Genomic DNA, 20,293 nt, shown 5'->3' on the forward strand with positions numbered 1-20,293 from the left:
CCCGCCGCCAGCCGCCCCCGCAGCCCAGAGGGGTCCCGCCGCAGCAGGTCGGGCCGAGCTTCCCACCGCCCCCCCGCAGCCTCTCCTCAGCGCCCGCCCATCTGGCGCGGCCTCCTCGCTCCCAAACTGAGGAAGGGGGCGGAAGAACGGGAAAAGGAGATGACTGTGAAGATGAAGACAACGAAAGGGACCTCTTCCTGCCTGCCCCGGACTCACCTCAGCCACCTCTCCGACCCGGTTTAGCAGCCGCCATCTTTCCCCCACCCCCCCCTCCATTAAGTTGCCTGGGGCGCATTGCACGCCGGGAGCTGTAGTTCTTTGAGGAGCCGTGCCGTGTCCTTTCTCCGCCCATCCCTCCCCACACACAGGCAACGACAGAGAGGTCACGGCGGAAGAAGGAGCACCCCTGACACGGCTCGGCGGCCCTGGTGCAAATAGCCGCCCAGGCGGGGCGGAGCGTGGTCGGGGAGGGCGAAGGGCTCCGCGGGCGGACACAACTCCCAGCGCCCTTTGCGGCGCAGCCTCGCCGGCGGCAGGGGGCGGGGGCAGCTCGCCCTGCCCGCCCCGCCCCGCCCTCCGGGCCCCGCCCCCGCCTCGCGGGCGCCTTCCCGCTCTTCATGGGTCACGTGCCCAGCGCCCCTACGCCTCGGGGCGGCGGCCGTGAGAGGTGGGCGGGCGGTGGCACCGGCCGCGCTGCGCTGCCGGGTGGGGGCCGCGGCTCCGGGAGGCCCGGGCACCCGCTCTGATTGCCCGGATGAGCTGAAGCCCTGAGGGGGAGGCTCTGTCTGAGGGAGATTCGGCGGTGCAGCCGCTAAAACCGTCGTGTTCCTGTGGTGCTGGCCCTGGCAGGTGATGTGTGTGAGGAAAGGTGGTGCTCTCTCTGGAGGACAATAGGATGCCCGAGAGGGAAAGGGCGTTTCTTTCTTTAAACAATGCGAAGTGGAAGTTGGACCCTAAAACAGTGTGTCGGCACAAGGTCTTTGGCCTGGCTATGTGTTTATGCCATCGTTGGTCGGAACTGGACAGCGGGAAGGTGCCGCGGTTGTGCTCAGCTCCAGTTACCCAGGGGCTGAGGGAAGGGGCCAGGCTGGAGGAGCTGTGCTTGGTGGCTCGACTGAGACCAGTGTTCAGCCGTGTACAGACAGTTATAAATAACCCAAATGGAAATCATGTGAAACAGCTACTGATCCAAGGCAGCATAATCTCTTAATCCGTTCTCCTTGAAATAATAGTACCAGCTTTGAAATCTGATGTCTTTGATGCCTGATTTTCTAGACAGGCAAGGGGAAATCTGCAAAGTTTGTTTTCTGTTGTAGATAGTTCCTTATGAAGGAAGATGTGCCAGTCCAACTGTCAGGTTAGGTGGATGAGTCTAAGGTATTCTCCACATTTGAGTTTATGTATTTCACTGACCTCAAGTCTGCTTACGTTACATGTGGTGAAAAACTAACATTTCATTTTCCTGTGGTTTTTTTAATCTATTTTCCTTCCTTTCACCAATAGTAGCAACAAGATCAGTGTTTCTGACTTGTGTTCCTTGAAAATAATCCCTAAAAATGCAAAGCTGGGGAGGTGAGATGTCTCCACGTCTCGCAGTTTTCAGCAGTACCCAAAACATATGTTAATTTGGGAAAATTGGCAAGACTATCACATGTGGGTGCAACTGGGGGCGTTAAAAGAGTAAACTGAAGTCCTTCGTATTTGTTAATATGATTTCTGAAATACAGCTTATGGTTTTGAACTCTTGGGGCCAAACATAATGAAAATAATAACAAAAAGTGAACAGCCTGCCTTCCATAGATAGGCATATTGAGTCACTGCTTATAAAGCATAACCTGTTGGGAGTACAGTGCAATTTATTAATGTTTCAGCCAACAATGGTCAGTGCCGAAATACTCTGTATAGCTACATTCGTCCTTTGTCCTTCAAGTATAGCTGGTGATAATAATCCTCCTAGTTCTTTTCTGAAATATAAAAGAAAGTTTTAATAAATGTTTCATCAGCCAAAAATACGAATAAATTATCATGGTCTCAACTCATCATGTCAGATGCAGCTTTAGTTCAAAGGTCATTCTTCTGACCGTCAGCTATAGGCAGCCTGCTCTCTTTATTGAAGTGTTTCATTCGAGCTATTTGTTTCATTTTTCATGTTTCATTAGCTGTGCGTAAGGGTGTGCAGGCTCCAATGTACTTGTCATGCCATATGGTTTCAGGAAAATGCTGGCAAATAGTGCAGCTACTAGTTCTTACTAGTTGCCTGAATGAGACAAGCAGCAAGCCAGGTTGGTGTTCATTCAGCCACTACTCACAGATGTAAATGTAACACTGTGAGTAATGTCCTGATTTCTCTATTCTCCTTTTGGTTTAAGAGACACTAAAACAATTTAAAACTAAAACTTCAGTTGTCTGATGTTACCGCTCCTGTGTCCGTGATGAATACCTTTTATTCTCTGAGGGTTTTTAAAATGTTTTCCTCCATTTTTATGGTGTTACAAACATCTGTGAATATGGAGTAGACTTACAAAGCTCAAATCATTGAATAAATACAGTGTTGGGATTGAGGTTTGTTTGAAGAGAGCTGATAGGTTTTAAAGCAGACCTCTTTTATGACATTATTACATAAACCATGTGGTATCTAATATTCAATAAAAGTCAGTAAAGCCCTTAGCATAATTGTAGTGCTGTTGCTTAAAACAACTGTTTTCCTAATTCAATTTCAAAACAGAGCAAACAGCTGTAGCCTATGAATATGTATGTGTTGATCTCTTTGAGCTTCCTTATGTGTTATGCAATGGGTAGCAAATTTAGTTGTGGAATACAAGAATTTTTCATTTCAGTGAGAACATCAGAAGAGTATCCAGCCACCTTTCTGCCCAACACCAATTTTTCATTTACTGTCAAAGAAAGATGGACCTGATTCCTTTGACCACATCTAGGGTGACCATCAAACTACCCAGTAAGATTAAGAAAAAGTTTAATTACACACCTATGAAATTGCTGCATGGCTAACTTGCAGCCAAACTGTCTGGTTTTACTTCCCCTTATCCCAAGCCCATCTAAGTTAACTGGCCAGTTTTGCTTGAACATCTCCTAAATCTTCTGGAGCAACAGTTCATACACGCAAAAAACTCTGTGTCGCATGTGACCTGTCTCTGATTTTTTTTAAAAAAGTGATAATCATTACATAGGCACAGCTTTTAGAGCTGTCACTCTAGAAGTATCTAAAGTGTGAGACAGAAATGTCCTGTCCTGTGGCCAATAATAAAACATGAATTGCATTAGTAATTTGGCAGTAGCAGTTCTATTTTCTAATTAGGTTACTAATTCACATAAAAGTACCATCAAATGTTCAGTGTCTGCAGCAAGCAGCAAAAAGTACCTTAGTCTAAAAAGAAAAAAAAGTAAAAAATCCTAAAGGAATTAATGTACCCCAACAACAGTATAAAGCAAAAATGGCAGAAAGTTAATTTTACTTTTATACCTGTGTAAGAAAGATACAGTTAAGTTTAAAATGTTGTAGACAGAGAAAAATAGATAAGGAAACATACAGTACTCATCAACAGAAACAAGTAAAGGCTGGACTGGTGAGTGATTTACAGCTGGTCACCACTGTGTTGTAAAAAACCATTATAGCAATTAATTTTGGCTTTCAATAGTGAGAAAACAGTACTTTTCATAGCAATGACTCCATGGCTTGCTCAGCCACCAGTAAAGCAAGCCATTCACAGGCATTTCATTGAAGTATTTTTATCTCTATGATCAGTTTCCAATTACATAATCATTTTGTTAATACTTATTTGGTGGTGTATTTTTCCAACCTCGTATGTATATGGCTGATTGTATAAATGAGTGGTAATTACAGTATTTTATGAACATCCAAATGTAGTTGATGATAGAAGATGTTTCTACCAAGTGTAGTCAGACTGCAGAGATCAGATCCTCGGGGCCTATGTTAAGACATTTACCCGGTCATTGTTCATTTTGGCAGGAGGCACAGTGGATGCAAGCTGACGGTATTAATCAGCCCTAAAAGCAGAGCAGAGAGCTCATGCCAGTTCAGCCCCTCAAACCATCCAGTAGTTCCTGGTAAGATACCTTTTTCCCCCCAGTCTCTTTTCAAGCAAGAGTTCTCAGTGACAGCTATGCTCACTAGGAAGACAGCTGTCAGGGGGACAGCAAAAATAGATTGGAATGATTACATTTTTTTAGAAATCCTCAGAAAGTGCTGAGCAGCCGCTGTCAGAAAAGTTAGTTCCTTGCAGATGTCTCAGAGCAAGAATCTTAAAATTGCATCCAAAATCTCCAAGTACTTTTCAAAACTATGGCCATATATAGTTGGAGAATGAATTCCACATCAAAATTAAAGATTTTAATATTACCGAATCCTCATGTGCGTAAGAAAAGTTCTTATATGATGTATATATACACACATATGCACTTGAAGACAAATAAAAGTCTATAATATAAATGATTGACAGATGCTTTATTCTTAAGTCATTAACTGTCCTAAAATCAAAGAGACTTTACAACAAGTTTATTCAAACAGACAAGGACACATTCTTATTCCATTGGATTACATACTTTTCATCCTTTCCACTGTCATCAGGAGTGTCTGTGGTTATAATTTTTCTGGCAGACTGGAGCAATTTTGATAGATTTTATTTTTAGGGTTGGTAGTGTTTCTACCAAGTAAATTAGTTTATAATACCATATTTAAATGAGGTCCGTATTATTAAAATTTAACTTACTTGTCCAGCTGGGGACAGAAGGGGAATGAAGTACAGAACTTTCACCAATACAGAGTGAGTGGCAATGTGGTGTCTCAAATACTGTATCTGAAAGTCAGATTTCCTGAAGTGGTGTCTGTAAAGAGAGCTGGCTATGTGTATGGGTCCCGACTGATCACCCTACAGTTTTTCATACTCCAAATCAGTGACATTATGTATTAGTCAAATTCCCAATCCATTCCACTGAGCTGCTGATGTACCTCAGCGTATTCTGTTTATCTTCACTTGAAGTGTTCTCTTTCCTCTGCTATATAATAGGAGAGTAATGTCAAAATTTTTGATGACTGTAACATCCAAAAATAGAATCTAATTAGTCTCTTCCATTTTCAGTCTCAGCTAGGTTTTGGGGTTTTTTTGAGAATCAATTAAAACCCTCTAGAAAAGAATGAATGTGCTCCAGTTTTGCTGCAAAGATTATTTATTCTGTGTCATTTAAAGTACTGGTAACAAATAATGCACATTATGTTCCATGCAATTTATTTTTGTTTCTTTTTCCTTGGTTTCTAAGGCTTTTGCAATCACACTGGTCAGTCCCTAATAACTTGGAAACCAAGAGGCCAATTTCAGCCAGAGATAGACACCAGTAGAAGTCTCACAGGTAAAATGGTTCTGGAGGTTTTGTGAAAATCTGTAAAAGGTTAGGCAAAGCGAACTGAATTAGTGACCTCACTGAGAGAAAAAAGCATCACATGAACTCAACAGTTTCTTATGCTGCTCAGGCATGCTGTGCGTACGAGCTACAGATAAAACCAACAACAGTCTGCAAAGATACAATACCAAGCCAGGCCTGACATGTACTTCCTTCTTCCCAAATGGTAGTGAGGGAATGGGGGGGGGACTAGTAAAACTATTAGGGGATGGATGAGGTCATGATGAAAATAAGAGAGGAGTTCGGATTATTGCAGTGTGGAGGTACAGGTACGTGCGACGCAAACCCATGGGAAATCAGGTTTCACTAGTTCCACTGATCATAGAAAAAAATATTTCTGTTTTTCCTGTTAATAACTTTTGGAGAAAGACATGTCACATCCATTAAAATAACCAAATAAGTTTCTAAAACGCCTGTGGGTGAGAGCCTCCGCTGAAAAAAAAAGACTTAATTTCCTATCACAGTGGGCCAGATTCTCAGCTTGTGGGAACTGGCAGGATTAATCTGAAATGAATTGAGTTGTGCTGACTTAATGCCAATTGGCCTACTGTTTTAGGATGTTAAAAATACTTCCAAGCAAATACAGGAAATAAACAAAAAAAAATAGGAATATGTTTAGGGAAAATGGGCATAAAATGACAACATGAAAAGCTGCTACATTGTAATAGGGAATGGTAGGGAGGTAAAATATTAACTGTTTTAAGGTCTAGTATCAAAACTAAGTAGGAGATTCATCCCTTTCTATCCCAAAGCATTTCTCAGTGTTCTTTACCCTGTTACAGGTAGTAGTAACATTTTGGCAAGAAGACTTGGACTGGGATAAAAGCCTGAAGAACGGGATGCAAGGAGGAGATCGGGACTGTGAGGAGGAGTCGGTGGCATGGTGAAACATGGAGTGGCATTAGGAGACAGAGCCTGGGAATCACTCTTGGTTGAAATGCACAGGGTCATCTACGCTCACTGCAGCATCTCCTCTCCTGTGCTAGGAACAGACTCCAAGGCACAGGAATCCCACCGCCCCTCTGCCCTTAGCTGATCTTTGTTAGAAGTACTGGTTAACTGGAAATACTGGGGTTAGAGGTAGCTAACAAATGACTTGGATCAACTCATATAATTTAATTTCTTTTAAAAAATAAATTCCCCCCCGGACTGTGGGTAAGTCCAGAACTTTGTGTTCAGCTGCTTTATAATGTTTTAACCCTTTCTGTCTTTTTAGGTCAATTTTGAAATAATGCTGTATTATTTCAAAACCCCCAGTAGATTTCATTTTGAAAATAACAATATAGATGCAACATTTTTAAATATTTTTTCCAGGCATAATTATTTGTCACATATGTCAGATTTCCATTTTTCTGCAAATTTACAGTGTGGGAAATACATAAATAAATCGCCAAGCTCTATTTAAGAAACGCCAGGAGGTGGCGTGTGCCTACTTAATTTGCTCCCTCAGATTCAAGCGGAGATTTGCACTGCAGGTACCTGATCATATGCATTTGCTTCCACTTGGACTTCTGCCACGTTTTAGGTACAAACCAATTAGTGTTTACCAAATGGGGAACTATTCTCTAATTTGTTTGCTCATCGCTGTTCAATGTGTGTCCCAGTGGAGCATTTGTTGCCTCTTCAGATTTTGCTTTGGAAACTTAATTTCTTTGTGGACTTTTGCCTTAGTGCTCATCGATACTTATCTGTGTTCCTCACAAAATGTAACGTGTTAATTTGCTTTACACAGCACCTTGTTGAGATGAGTAGATAAGACACTTTTACCTTGTTTGAACTGAGGCACAGGTTAAGGTTTGGTATATAGTTTGCAATGCAGAAAACTTGTTTTTTTCTGGAGTATTTGTCTAGAAGGGCAATTGCTACTGCTATACGAAATGGCCCCTTGCAGAAGCAGTCACTGCCAACACCTTCCCACTCACTTCCAGTATCTCCAGTGGTTTCCCACTCCAGTCCTGTCTCCTAGGGCTAAAGTCCATCTTTTCCTTTCTTAATCCCTCTGCAGCAACATGTGCGGAGAGGAGTGGATGCTGGTGCTTCTTTCCTGGAAAAAAGCAAAAAAATGCAAGTAGTTGCTAAGGGCAAGATAAGGTTTGTGGGTTATGGGAGAGGTGGGGAGTCCCATAGTCTGGGGAAACTAAAGCAAGAGGAGGGAGACCTCCTCTTGGTCTCCCTCTTGGTCTCCCTCCCTATGGCAGGTGGTGGAAGAGGAGAAGGGTAGGTGGAGGCAAAGGTCCAGTGCCCTTCTCTATCTCAGAGTCTTCCAGAGCCATGCTGGCATCACTCAGTATCCCTCACCAAAAGCCCACCCAAATTCATCTGCTCACCTCACAGCCAGCCCCTAAACCATGGGGTCTTCCCAGTCCCTGCATGTATTTCTCATGCTTTTCTTCAGTCATCTCCTGCCAGCTTTCCTCTTACCCATTTGCCGCCCACATTGCCACTGCCACCAAGCTGAATTTTGCCTACAGAGCTGAAAAGCTGAATAAAAGCCGCCATCACCAAAGACATTAGAGAGTATTTCCCAACTTTAGCATCATTAATTCTTCCCTTTCCCTTTCCCTTTCCCTTTCCCTTTCCCTTTCCCTTTCCCTTTCCCTTTCCCTTTCCCTTTCCCTTTCCCTTTCCCTTTCCCTCCCTTTTTTCATGTATTTAGTTAGGCCAATATGCCAAGTTCATAAACAGAAAACTGTGATAAAGGTGTTGCTTTATCTAGTTTGTGTTGGATTCAGCAGCTTGGGAAGAGGTCATGCCCTGATGTGACATCTGTGACTATCAAAATCTGAAACTAGTTTCAGATTTGCTCTCAAGTATGCCAGCTGGTCCTGCGTGCTTGCAACCTGATTCTGTAAGCCGTATGTCCTTCATTAAGGATTCACATGAGGTGTCACACTGAAGACAAAATTCCTTAGAGCCAAAACTGATCAAAAAGGTGGCAGCCAGTTAAGGCCAGCCTTTCCAAAGCTAGGTTACTGCTGTCAGTAAAGATGCTGTCTGTCATTCATATTCTTTTTCTTTAGGCACTGGAATCTATTAATTTTGCCCGAAGTATCTAGAACTTGCACAGCCAAATGCCATGTCCTGCCATGTACTTCTTAATCCCCTGAACCTTATCTCTGCTTTCTGGGAGCAGGTGGGATTCTCAAATTCATCTGACGTTTCCAAGCTAATCGGGATGCCTAATGAGAGAGTGAAGGAGTGAGCAGGTATTTAAATAGTATGCAAACTGACTAAAAAAAAAAAACACAACACACAGAAAATGTAAAGAGAACGCGGTGTTAAAATGCAGCATTTTGACATTGCTAACTTCTAAAACCACTTCAAGAAATGCTATTCAGAAAATCACTGACAGGGTTGATTTCTGACATCACCTTGCCTTATGAAAGTTCACTGAAGTAAGCAAGATTGTATACATGTGAATGAACAAAATTTAGTTCAGAGTTGTTCGTCTACTGTGACTGCTATGTAGAAAATATTATCTGTTGTTTGACCATATTCTGTCCTTTATCTTGGCATGATTTTGACAGAAGAACAGATATGACATTTATACTGTTTAGCACATCTGAGGAAACTCATTAAAGTTTTAAATAGAAAAATATCTATAGCCCTGTCTAACCAATCCTGTCTCTACTGAATAGGTAATTACTGAGATTAAACAAGCGTCTCTAAATTGCTTATGTATTCCAATTGCTTCTATTTTCTGCTGGCTTTATGAATGTCCTTCTAAAGAAAGCATGAAAGAGATATTTGCTTTATTTTTTTTTAAATAGCCTGCAGAAGAAATTACTTTCATTTCAGGAATAACAACAAGTTGTTGTTTCTGAGGAATAAAAACTTTGTTTTGCAATACTTGAACTGGTTTCCACTTCAAAGTTTCTGAAGCAAGAGAGCTTGTATGTATTTTTAATCTTCTAAATTCAAATCCTCATAGTATTGAAAAAGATAAAACAAACAAACAAAAAATTCTAGTTGAGTTAAAATAATAATGTGACTCCTTTCTCCCAGCAAAAAGTCATTGATGAAAGGAATTTCTGTGCCTGATCCTCAAACCTAGTTCCCAACTCCTGCAGCAATTACAGCAGTTAATTTTTTTAATCCTTGATATCATAGTGTTGGAGATGCTCTTCCCATAATCTAAGATTGTAAATAAGAAGACATCATGATCCTGCTAAATGATATTCCTTTGACTTTAGCAGAACGATTTCATTCACAAGTTGCTGCAGCGCAAACGTGAACAGCGCTAAGCACAGGCCTTAGTTTTGCAAGAAATAATTCATTTTCTTCATGGCCTTTCATTCATGAACCACAAAAAAGATTCAAAAATGCTACACGGTATTGGTAGTACTCATGCATAAATTGTGAGTACAGTATTTAATGCCTTTTATCCAAAGCAGCTGGGCAGATTTTACAAATATAGACTCTGCAAGAATCTCCTCCCAACTACTTGCCTTCCAATCATTCCCAGGGTGCCTTGCACATGGTAATATAGTTATTTAAATTGTAAATAGATCAGTGAGTAAAAGCTAGTTGCATCATGCTCTTAAAGTATCTGAATCTTTTGTTGCCTTGTTTAGAAGTTATCGTGGTGTTTTTGCACGGAGAACAGAAAAAGATGAACAACTCATTGCTTCCTTTAGAGAGTATTGTTTACAACCTGCTGGTATATGGAGAGGAAAGCAAATAGGTGTAGCAATTGGAAGCAGCATTCCTTATTTGTCACATGAATGAGTTTTGAATGCAGATTTTTTTTTTAAGTATAGCCTTTAATCTATATGTAATGTTTTGAATCTTCAGAAGAAAGGAACCAAGTAAGTGAAAATCTCTACTTCTATCTCAAAGGACTCCTAGAAGTAGTATATCCTGTTGTAACTATTGCAATATCATGTAGTTTTCTTACTTGTAATTTATGGAAGGATAACTGGGTTACTCTAATAGCAGTCATCTATTTCCTCCCACTAAAATGGTTTTATTGCTTAGATAATTGGACAGAATTGGCTGATGAAAATGGTGTCTAACTGGGAAATCTTTTACTGTGTGCTGAATTTTTACTACAGGTGTGCAGTGTTTTGTAAGCATCCTTAAAATGTGTGGTTCCAAGACAAGATAGACTTTAATACCAAACATACAATGTGACAAAAGTCTGTGAAGAAGAATGCAGCTCATCAGGAGCTAAAAGTTCTTCTTCAGGACCTTATTAAAATCTTCCATAACATTATGAAAAAGCCTGTTTAAAATGCTTCTGTGGCATCAAGATACAGGAGTGGGATTCTAATTTACCACATAATCACTCCCTTGGTGATTGTGCATAATAAAGCCAAAGTGAGATGCATCTGATTTTTCGTTTGTTTTCCTTTTACAAATATTAATCAAATCTTCAGAACTTCATATCAGTTCTGTAGACAGATCTGTGAGATTCACCACTTTCCCTCCCTCCCTCCCTCCCTCATTCCTTCCCTCTTTCCATTTTCTGTGTATTAGGATAGCTTCTCCAGAAACTGTGATAACATTCACTTTGCAATTGGAAAATAATTCCATCATGTGTTGCATCAATATGACTAATTGTGGATGACAGTACTGTCTTCTGATGGTTTTTGAAAACAGAAAAGCTGATTTCACAAGGAATAAGGCTTGGCAGAATGGAAGTTCTGTCTTGCAGTCATCTGGCCTTTCATGTTATGCTTAATGGATCTTGTTATTGATATTCTTGTGTAAAAGGAGAAAATTGCTAATACAAAATGTTTCTCACTTAGGCCTAATATTAAAATTTGCTTTGCTTATTAAAAAAATCAGTCATTTAAAACAAACCACAACTATCAGCATGTGTACTGGAGAGAAACTCATGGCTAGAACCAAAAAATACTGTGCCATCATGTAATTCAGACCTGTTTTCATAATTTTATGACCATCTTCAGAAGTCTTCCAAGTATAGATACACTTGCAAATAAATCAGTGCAGGTTTAGCAAATAAATCAGTGCAGGTTTAGCGAATAATCAGTACAGGCATCGGATCGAGTTGTTGGTCGTCACTGCTCATAGTTGATCTGCATAACCCACCAGATTTATTAACATAGCATTTACACTTTAAGCCATCTTCAGTATGATTTACACTGGCAATACTATGACCTCCAAATGCAGAAGTTCATTTTGGATAGTGTCCAAAGGATTAATCGCTTTGGATGTCTGAGCTGACTTCTGTCAGGGGATCTAAACATGTTCTGATCCCACACAAGCGGACTGTGGTCTCAGGCATCATCCTTCTACGGCTTCGGTGTTGCTCTCTTTCTGTTTACAAAAAGAGAACGGTCCTTAGCTTACAACTGCTGCTTGCATGCTTGATCGTAAGTGAAAGGCAACTGTGTGAAACACATTTTTATTATATTAACAGTAAAATATTTAATGGCAAGATTAAAGGCAAACTATGTCAATTTTTGTGGGTGTTTTTTAAAATGCAAAAGATGAACCCAGCCTGCATCTTCTCCTACTACCTTTAGACAACTTTTTTGTCATTGATTACAAACTTCTGATGTGATTACTCAGTCACTTTCATGTTGCACCTATTTATTATTGGCTAGATGTTTCAATATTCCCTGTATTCTTGTACACTCTTTCCAAGAGTAGGCAGAAAGCATTGCTGTCGTGTAATCAAAGCCATCCTGAAGAAAAGACTTTCTCTCATTTGGCCTTTTTAGAGGAACAGGCTTGCATAAACCTCTCTTCCCTCCTAGCTATGGTACAGTGCCAGAACAAGAGACATACTGCTTCCTACCTCATCAGTCCCATTCCAGAGAGAAGTGGTCCCTAAAATTATACCTTTCCACTTGGCTTGCAACAGATTATCTTTTTGCTCTCTTTCATAGGGCGATACTTCTTAAAGCCAAAGGAGGAATAAAAATAAATGAAGGAACAGTTTTTTCCAGGAACTCTGTATAGTGACAAGAAGCAACTTTGCTTACAAGTCAGAAAAATGAGAGGCAGTAACCTGTATTTGAAGCAAGTTGAAATTGAGAAAAAAAACAACTGTTGTTTGACAATTATCTTGACTTTATCCTTAATTTTACTTCTTCTCAAAAAAGACTGAGAAACTGAAGGACTCCATCAGTCTCTCAGTTTCAGCATCTCAGGCTTGTGTTACGGAGTTTCAAAATGGCTCTCCAAAGCAGGTGGAAATGGCAGGTTTTCGTGGTTTCTTCATATCAGATTGCTTTTATTCTCCCATAGCATTCATTAGGAAAGGATTTATGTGATTGCATGTCCGACTTGAGCTTGAAGGACATTTGCCCAGAACTCTCCTTGTGTTTGAAATGCTCAACAGACAAAATTTCTGATCAGAATAGCTTGCAAAGGTGCTTTATTAATTCTGAGAATAGATGACCATGACATCAATAACTAAACTGTAGCTGGGTGAAGTTATGGCACAGAAAAGGAAGGGGACAGGAGGTAAGATAAAAGTTGGTGGAGAACCTCAGGACTAGGAATAATTTCTCAGTGCTGCTCTCTCAATATTATCTCAGCCCCAGCATCTCCTCCCAGCTGTGTCCCCAGTTGTGATGGCTGGCTGGAAAGGTAACCTACTTACGTTCCCATCCCATGCCTTGCTGAGGAAGGACACCCAACAGATCAGGAGACTGCCATAAGAAATGAAAATCTCAGCTGAACAGTCACACTGTTTAGTTGATGTGATGGTCGATTTCCTATGTGGCTATCAATCTAGTGAGGAAAGAATTGAGGCCAGTGACTGATGTCACCCAGGCTGCTATATTGTGACTTTGAATTCAAAGTGATGAACAGCTCAAAAAGGCTACCTATTACACAGCTTCTCCCCTAACATATGAAGTCCCCTTAAGGTTCAAGCTGATTCAGCATAGTGAGGGATGTGCTAACAAATGCTGTATTATAGAATTGTATGTTTATAAAATAAATTGTTATAGGCCCATTGTTACATCTGCTGGAGTGAATGAGATATTTGAATATAGGTGATAAGCGGTACACGATTCCTCATTTGTAACACGCTGACTCACAGTTCAATGTTACATGGAGTGTTCTAGCACTGCAGAAGCTCCGCTTATTCTGGTAACTTCTGTCTCTGGAGAGAACCCAAGTGAGATGAAGCTGGGGTGAGAGGAACATAAAGGATGAAGGGAACATTAGTACCATTCTTTTATCACCCACTTCTACTGATACTGCAAAAGCCTCTTTATCTCCATCAGCAGATTTCAGGCACCAGGGAGTCTGCAAGGCCATTCTCCACGGTACTTCTTCCACCCTTCAGCGACTCCCATTTGATGGGAGTAAGGAAAGTGCAGGAAGGGACAGACAGGAGACTATGCCCCAGGCTGTGAGGTACATTTAGAACTGAGAGGCAAAAAGCAAGGGAGAGTCACTGGTCTTTGAATATATGCACTTCACAGAATGAACCCCTAGTGTTTTGCCCACAAGGAAGAAAACTGAAATTTCAAAAATGATTAAGAGATAATACTAGCCCTCTCCCTGACATAGATTCTGCCTTTGGTAGGGCTGACCCAGTTCTGTTCTTCCTTTAGTGAGACAGTATCTCACTAGAACAACAATATGGTTCAGTACATACACAACGTCCCTTGCCATTGCTAACATTCAGAATATAATTAAGTTATAAATATAGCTATTAATTTCAGGATCTCTAGGGATATGCTGAGACACTGGTGCCTAGCTCCTACATTACTTTATGATGTATCTTACACAGTCAGATTGCAGAAACATTTTTATACATTCTCCAGTTCTGATTAATAAATATATCTGCAGGAAATAAAGCTTATATTAGAACATTTTGTTGCAAATTTACCTTTCCTGTTAAACTTGTTGGGTAGCTGAAAAATATAGTTTGTGTAAACTACTCTTGTCACAAATAAATGCATTCTCCATGAGCAGGGACTCAGGACTCAGGCTCTGCCCTTGCCCTACTGTGTGCTTAGGGGCGAGACACTTCATCTGTTTTCCTATTCCCTAATTTGAAATGGGATCAATGATTGTTACATTCTCTATAAAGAGCATTCACTTCCACTGATGCAAAGCACTTACAGTGGAGCAAGATGTTCTGATAATATTGCAAACTGGCCATCCTCCCACCTGCTATCTTGGTCTGTTACGGCACATGTAGTATCAGCAATCCAAGCACTAAAAATGTATTAATCTGCCCTGCTTCTTCCTGCGTCTTCCAAACCATGAGGCTGCCTTAACGTAAGATTTAAGCAATAATAACAAGCATTAGATTTTTCTTCTTTCCTTTAAATGTTTGAGATCTAAGGTTACACTTGTGTCTCATTTCAAGCTCATGGCAACCAGAGACTTAGCTTCTTATGCGAAAATTTATTTCTAAAAATCCAGTAGTCAGGGCTTTGCCACACAAATAAAATACCGTGAGTTCTCTAACATCACAGCATTTAGTGCACAGCCTGTGTTTCACCACAGTGTAATTTTACATTATTTCTAGTTTCATATTTCCTGTAAAATTTTAGTTCTTGGACATCCACCCCTCCTTGCTTCAGTCGAATGCTGATTTTTCTGAACTGCTATGTTCCTTTTGCAACCTGGACTCAGTTCCTCTCAGGGGAGTGAGAGAGCAGCTGGATGGGCATCTGGCAGCCAACCAAGGTCAGCCCGCCACACAACTAAAGGAATTTTGCTTCTTAGAACTTGATCCTGAACCTTTATCTTGATACCTAGAAAAATTCACATATGAATTGTTGCAGCTCAAACTGCCTTAATATAGCAAAACATTCCACTTTTCCAGAAATCTCACGTATTGTGAAACTAAGCACATTGTAAACTACAGAAAACATATTTTTGTAGCACAAATTATACCCTGCAATGTATGCTGCTTCACTTTACCTCCAATGAAATACTTTCATAAACCAATTAAAGTACTTTTTGAAATAGTATACTAATGAAATAATAATCACATCTGTAAATGTTCCAAGTAGACACTGATCTTAAAGTAGGCAGAGAGGAAGAATGTTACTGAAAATAATTCATATGAAACCAAATCAGCTACATGTTAAGACAGCTTCTTTCTGTAGATGATCTGCAGTCCATTGCATTTAACTTCAAATACTGTTGGCAAGTTTGTTTCTCAGTATCTGATTAAGAAGAAGTGTGGTGAAGGAAGACTCTTGTTCCTTAGTTTCCTCTTGGCAAGTTCCATACCTAGTAATGTCTCCTGCCAGGGGCAGTCAGTAGGAGTTCAGGTTTTTGAAACTCTTGGGCTTTGACCTAAATGTTGAACAATCTGAGTGATTTCAAGTATATTTTCATTAGTGCAGGGAAAGGGGAGAAGTACATATGGTACTGCATTGGGTGTCTGTGTCCAGGCGCTGGCAGGGGGCTGCAGTGCAGCCTCTGTGAGGAGAGGCCGGGGCTGCCCCGTGCCAGACACAGCCGGTTCCAGCCGGTCCCAGCCGGCTCCAAGGGCCCCACCGCAGGACACAGCTGAGCCCCTCAGCCAAGCTGGGGGTGCCTGGGGGAAAAGAGGTTTCCGAAAGGGCACAAGGCGGCAGAGGCAGAGGAGGAGGAAGCCAAGGAGGGAGCAGCAGCAGAGGGACCCCGCGGCCGGAGGAGGAGGAGGGCAGGAGGTGCTGCAGGCCCGCAGCAGGGCTCCCCTGCAGCCCTGGAGAGACCCCGCTGGAGCAGAGACCCACCCTGCAGCCCGGGGAGGGCCCCACGCCGCAGCAGGGGGATATTTCCTGCAGGAGCTGCGGCCGTGGAGAGCCCGGGCGGGAGCAGGTTGTCCCTGAAGGACTGCAGCCCGGGGCAGGGCCCGCGCTGGAGCAGGAGAGGTGTGAGGAGGGAGGAGCGGCCGAGAGGGGCTGTGATGGACTGACCGAACCCCCATCCCCATCCCCTGTGTCCCTCATGGGGAGAGGAGTTGGCAGTGAAGGGGTGAAGCTGGACATGGGGAAGAGTCAGGGTGGGGGAAAGGTGTTTTAGTTTTTGTCTTTGTTTCTCACCAGACAGCTTTATATTGATTGGCAATAAACTAAATTAATTTTCCTCAAGTCGAGTCTGTTTTGCCTGTGACAGTAACTGGTGAGTGATCTCCCTGTCTTCATCTTGACCCATGAGCTTTCTCAATTCTATTTTCTCCCCCTGTCCTGCTGAGAAGGGGGAGTGAGAGGGCAGCTGGGTGGGGATCTGACAGCCAGTCAAGGTCAACCCACCACAGGTGCTAATAGCTAAAAAGGAAAATATACTGTTCAGTAATCTGCCATGTGTGTGAAGAAGAAGAGCATTATCCAGAGGGCTGAAACTTTGCATGTGAAACAGAAAAGCAAATATTGCACATGCTACTTCTGACTTTATTAACTTCTGAAAATAAGAAGAGAAACAAACGTGAGTTCTGGTGAGTCCTTCATAAAAAAATACGTAAAACCATTTCAATGAGAGTTTATCTGAGGTACTCACATAAATTTTTGTCTAGGACATTCATATCTTATTGTTGAGAAAAAGGTGAAATAACTTCTATGTTAAACACCAGAAACAGTTGTGTTGTAGCTCTCCATAAAACAACCCTGACATCATCATGCTCTGCAGTATTTTGTAATAAAGGAGACTTCATAGAGAGCAGGTCACTGGGATAGATCCTAACTGGTACAGACAAACTGACAAATAACTTTATATATGCACTGATAGAAAATGAACACAAAATCACAGAATCATTGAGGTTGGAAGGGACCTCTTGAGATCATCTAATCCAACCTTTCTGCTCAAAGCAGGGTCAACTAGAGCATGTTGCTCAGGACTCTGTCCATTCAGGTTTTGAATATTTCCAAGGATTAAGACTCCACAATGTCTCTGGGAAACCTATTCCAGAGTTTGACTACACTCACAGTGAAAAAGGTTTCTTACGTTTAAATAGAAAACTTCTAATTTCAATTTGTGTCCATTGCTTCTTGTATTGTCACTGGACAGCACTGAGAAGACTCTGGTTCTGACTTTGCTTCCCGCATCAGGTATTTATATACATTGATAACATCCCCCTGAGCCTTTTCTGCTCCAGGATGAACAGTCCCAGCTATCTCGGCCTCTCCTCGTATAGCAGATGCCCCAGTCCCTTAATCATCTTTGTGGCTCTACGCTGGACTCACTTCAGTGTCTCTCTTGACTGGAGAAATCAGAACTGGACCTTGATCTTCAGATGTATCTCACGAGGGCTGAGTAGATGGGGAGGATCATCTCCCTCAACCAACCTCGGCAACCCTCTTTGTAATGCAACCCAGGAGGCTGTTGACCTGTTTTGCCATAAGGGCTCATTTCTGAGTCATGGTCAACTCGTTGTTCACCAGGATCTCTAGGCCCTTTCCTGTCAAGTTGCTTTCCAGCCAGCTGGCTACCAGCCTGTACTGGTGCATGGGGTTATTCCTCCGCAGGTGCAGGACCTTCCATTTTCCTTTCTTTATGAGATTTCTGTCAGCCCATTTCTGCAGCCTGTTGAGGTCCCTCTGAACAGCAGCACACATATCTCGTGTATCAGCCACCCCTCCAGTTTTCTATCATCTGCAAACTTGCTGAGGGTGCTGTCTGTCCCATTACCCAGATCATCGATGGAGGTGTTAAACAGTGTTGGCCCTTGGGGTACACCCCTGTTGGCTTGCCTGCAGCCTGACTTCATGCTACTGATGACAACTCTGAGTGCAGCAGTTCAGCCAGTTTTCATTCCACCTCACTGACCATTATCTAGTCAATATTTCATCAGTTTGTCAATGGAGAGACGATGTCAAAAGCATTGCTGAAGTCAAGATAAACAATACCCACTGCTTTCACCTTGTCCACCAAGCTAGTCATTTTGTCCTAGAAAGCTATCGGGTTGGTCAGGCATGATTTCCTTTATGTAAATCCATGCTGACTATTCCCAGTCACCTTCTTGTTCTTCATATGTCTAGAGATGGTTTTGAGGATTATTTGCTCCATCACTTTCCCAGGGATTGAGGTGAGGCTGACCAAGCCTGTAGCTCCCAGTTCTACTTGATCTTTCCAGACTGCTTAATGCTTTTGCCAGTCCTAGGAGCCTATCTTCAGCAAAATAAGACAGAAGCAAATCTATTGCTCAGTATCCCACTCAAGACATTGGTTCAAACAAGGCCAAATTACATATCCACTATGTTTTAAGAATAACTTCCAGTTTTTGTGTATCATATAGTGACTTAAATCCCTATAGAGCAACCTTCTATCTATAAATTTTGTAGCAGAACAGCTACCTATAATGCTTAACTGAGCCAAGATACTTATGGAATATCATTTAAATAACAGACATTCAATTTTTGCATCACTGACAGTAAAAACATCTGCCACTAAAGCTGTAGAACAGTTCAATTGAAAAGAAGGGTTCAGAGGTCACCTTGAATTTATAACCACAACTGATGTGAAGTACAAGTGAAAATCAGCTGATGCATACTTTATACTGCACAAATCTCTCTGTGAGAGTGGTTATAAATTCTGTCGGCAGCAGTAGGGCAAAAAGTCTTGTAATGCTCTTGTAAAGAAGTCAATGGTTTGATTGTAACAACCGTGATGTAGATGGACAGTACTTGCTTCCCACCCCTTTCCTAACCAGCACTGAGCGTCAGCTAAAACTTAACTCTAAAATGAACATATAGCACCACCTCTCGATGGGATTGCTTTCTGCAATGTGATTGTTGCAAAGTTCCTCTTCTCCCTCCTCCCCGCCCCCTTGATAAATGCAATGAGATTTTGGAACAAGTAACACAGTATTTTGCTATTATGAATCTGTAAAAATACAGTTGTTCTGCCATCCCTGAAGGCTGCAGGATCAACCTGCCCGCACAAGTCCTTTAAAGTGTTGCCATTTACAACCCTCAGGTTAGACCTATCCATTTTGGGCAAACTGCCTGCTGGAGACCTCCACACGTTGACATCCCAGGAGTACTCCAGTGAGTTCTCCAGATATGCTAGGACATCTGTTGTGGTTTAACCCTGGCCAGCAACTAAGCCCCACACAGCCGCTCGTTCTCTCCCCACCAGTGGAATGGGGGAGAGAATCAGAAGAGTAAAAGTGAGAAGTCTCATGAGTTGAGATAAAGACAGTTTAACAGGTAAAGCAAAAGCTGTGCGCACAAGCAAAGCAGGAGAAGGAATTCATTCACCACTTCCCATGGGCAGGCAGGTGTTCAGCCATCTCCAGGAAAGCAGGGCTCCATCATGCATAACGGTTACTTGGGAAGACAAACGCCATCACTCCGAACACCCCCTCCCTTCCTCCCTCTTCCCCAGAGCTTTTATTGCTGAGCACAATGTCATATGGTATGGGATGTCCCTTTGGTCAGTTGGGGTCAGCTGTCCCAGCTGTGTCCCCTCCCAACTTCTTGTGGCATCCCTAGTGGTGTGAGAAGCAGAAAAGGTCTTGACACTGTGTAAGCACTGTTCAGCAATAACTGAAACATCCCTGTGTTATCAACACTGTTTTGGTCACTAATCCAAAACACAGCACCATACAAGCTGTAACTCTATCCCAGCCAAAACCAATACAGCATCTTAAATGAAACTAGGATTGCGCAACTGCGTCAGTTCCTCTGTTGAGAGGTAGGAACCCACATTTAGATTTTTTAACAAGGAGGTAGATGTAGCAGGGATAGCAATCTCTTAAACTGATCTGCTACCATCAAAAAAGTAATATGGGTGGCAGCCTTGTATGGAACTGTATTTTTTATATAATTCAGTCATCCTGATAATGTTAGCCCATTTTATTTATTTTTTTTTTCCCCTTGAATTTCACTCTTTTGGTATAAAAATTGATCCTTGTTTTGGTCTGAACTATTCCTCAACAGACATTAAAGGAGCAAAAACTCCTCTCAATAAATAGGAGCCTTTC

At 41.9% G+C, this 20,293-nt stretch overlaps 1 protein-coding gene and 1 long non-coding RNA gene across 7 annotated transcripts in view; one reads left to right on the forward strand and one right to left on the reverse strand.

Annotated features, from left to right (window-relative positions):
- Positions 1-269, reverse strand: part of EFR3A (EFR3 homolog A) — a 91,826-nt gene extending 91,557 nt beyond the window's left edge. For 4 of the 5 annotated variants that reach the window (XM_072851879.1, XM_072851878.1, XM_072851875.1 and 1 more), the window contains exon 1: positions 217-269. The gene's annotated coding sequence lies outside the window, so the exon portion shown is untranslated. The remainder of the gene's footprint in view (positions 1-216) is intronic. The other variant, XM_072851877.1, reaches the window with a different exon arrangement.
- Positions 270-272: 3 nt separating this feature from the next.
- LOC140647358 (uncharacterized) lies at positions 273-6,742 on the forward strand. 2 transcript variants are annotated; one of them, XR_012040717.1, is made up of 5 exons: positions 273-849; positions 2,838-2,956; positions 3,989-4,086; positions 5,296-5,385; positions 6,219-6,742. It is a non-coding gene; the product is annotated as an uncharacterized lncRNA (long non-coding RNA). The 2 variants fall into 2 exon arrangements; XR_012040716.1 differs by lacking the exon at positions 2,838-2,956.
- Positions 6,743-20,293: the final 13,551 nt, after the last annotated feature.

This window comes from Ciconia boyciana, chromosome 2 (genome assembly GCF_034638445.1).
Source record: "Ciconia boyciana chromosome 2, ASM3463844v1, whole genome shotgun sequence".
NCBI lineage: Eukaryota > Metazoa > Chordata > Aves > Ciconiiformes > Ciconiidae > Ciconia > Ciconia boyciana.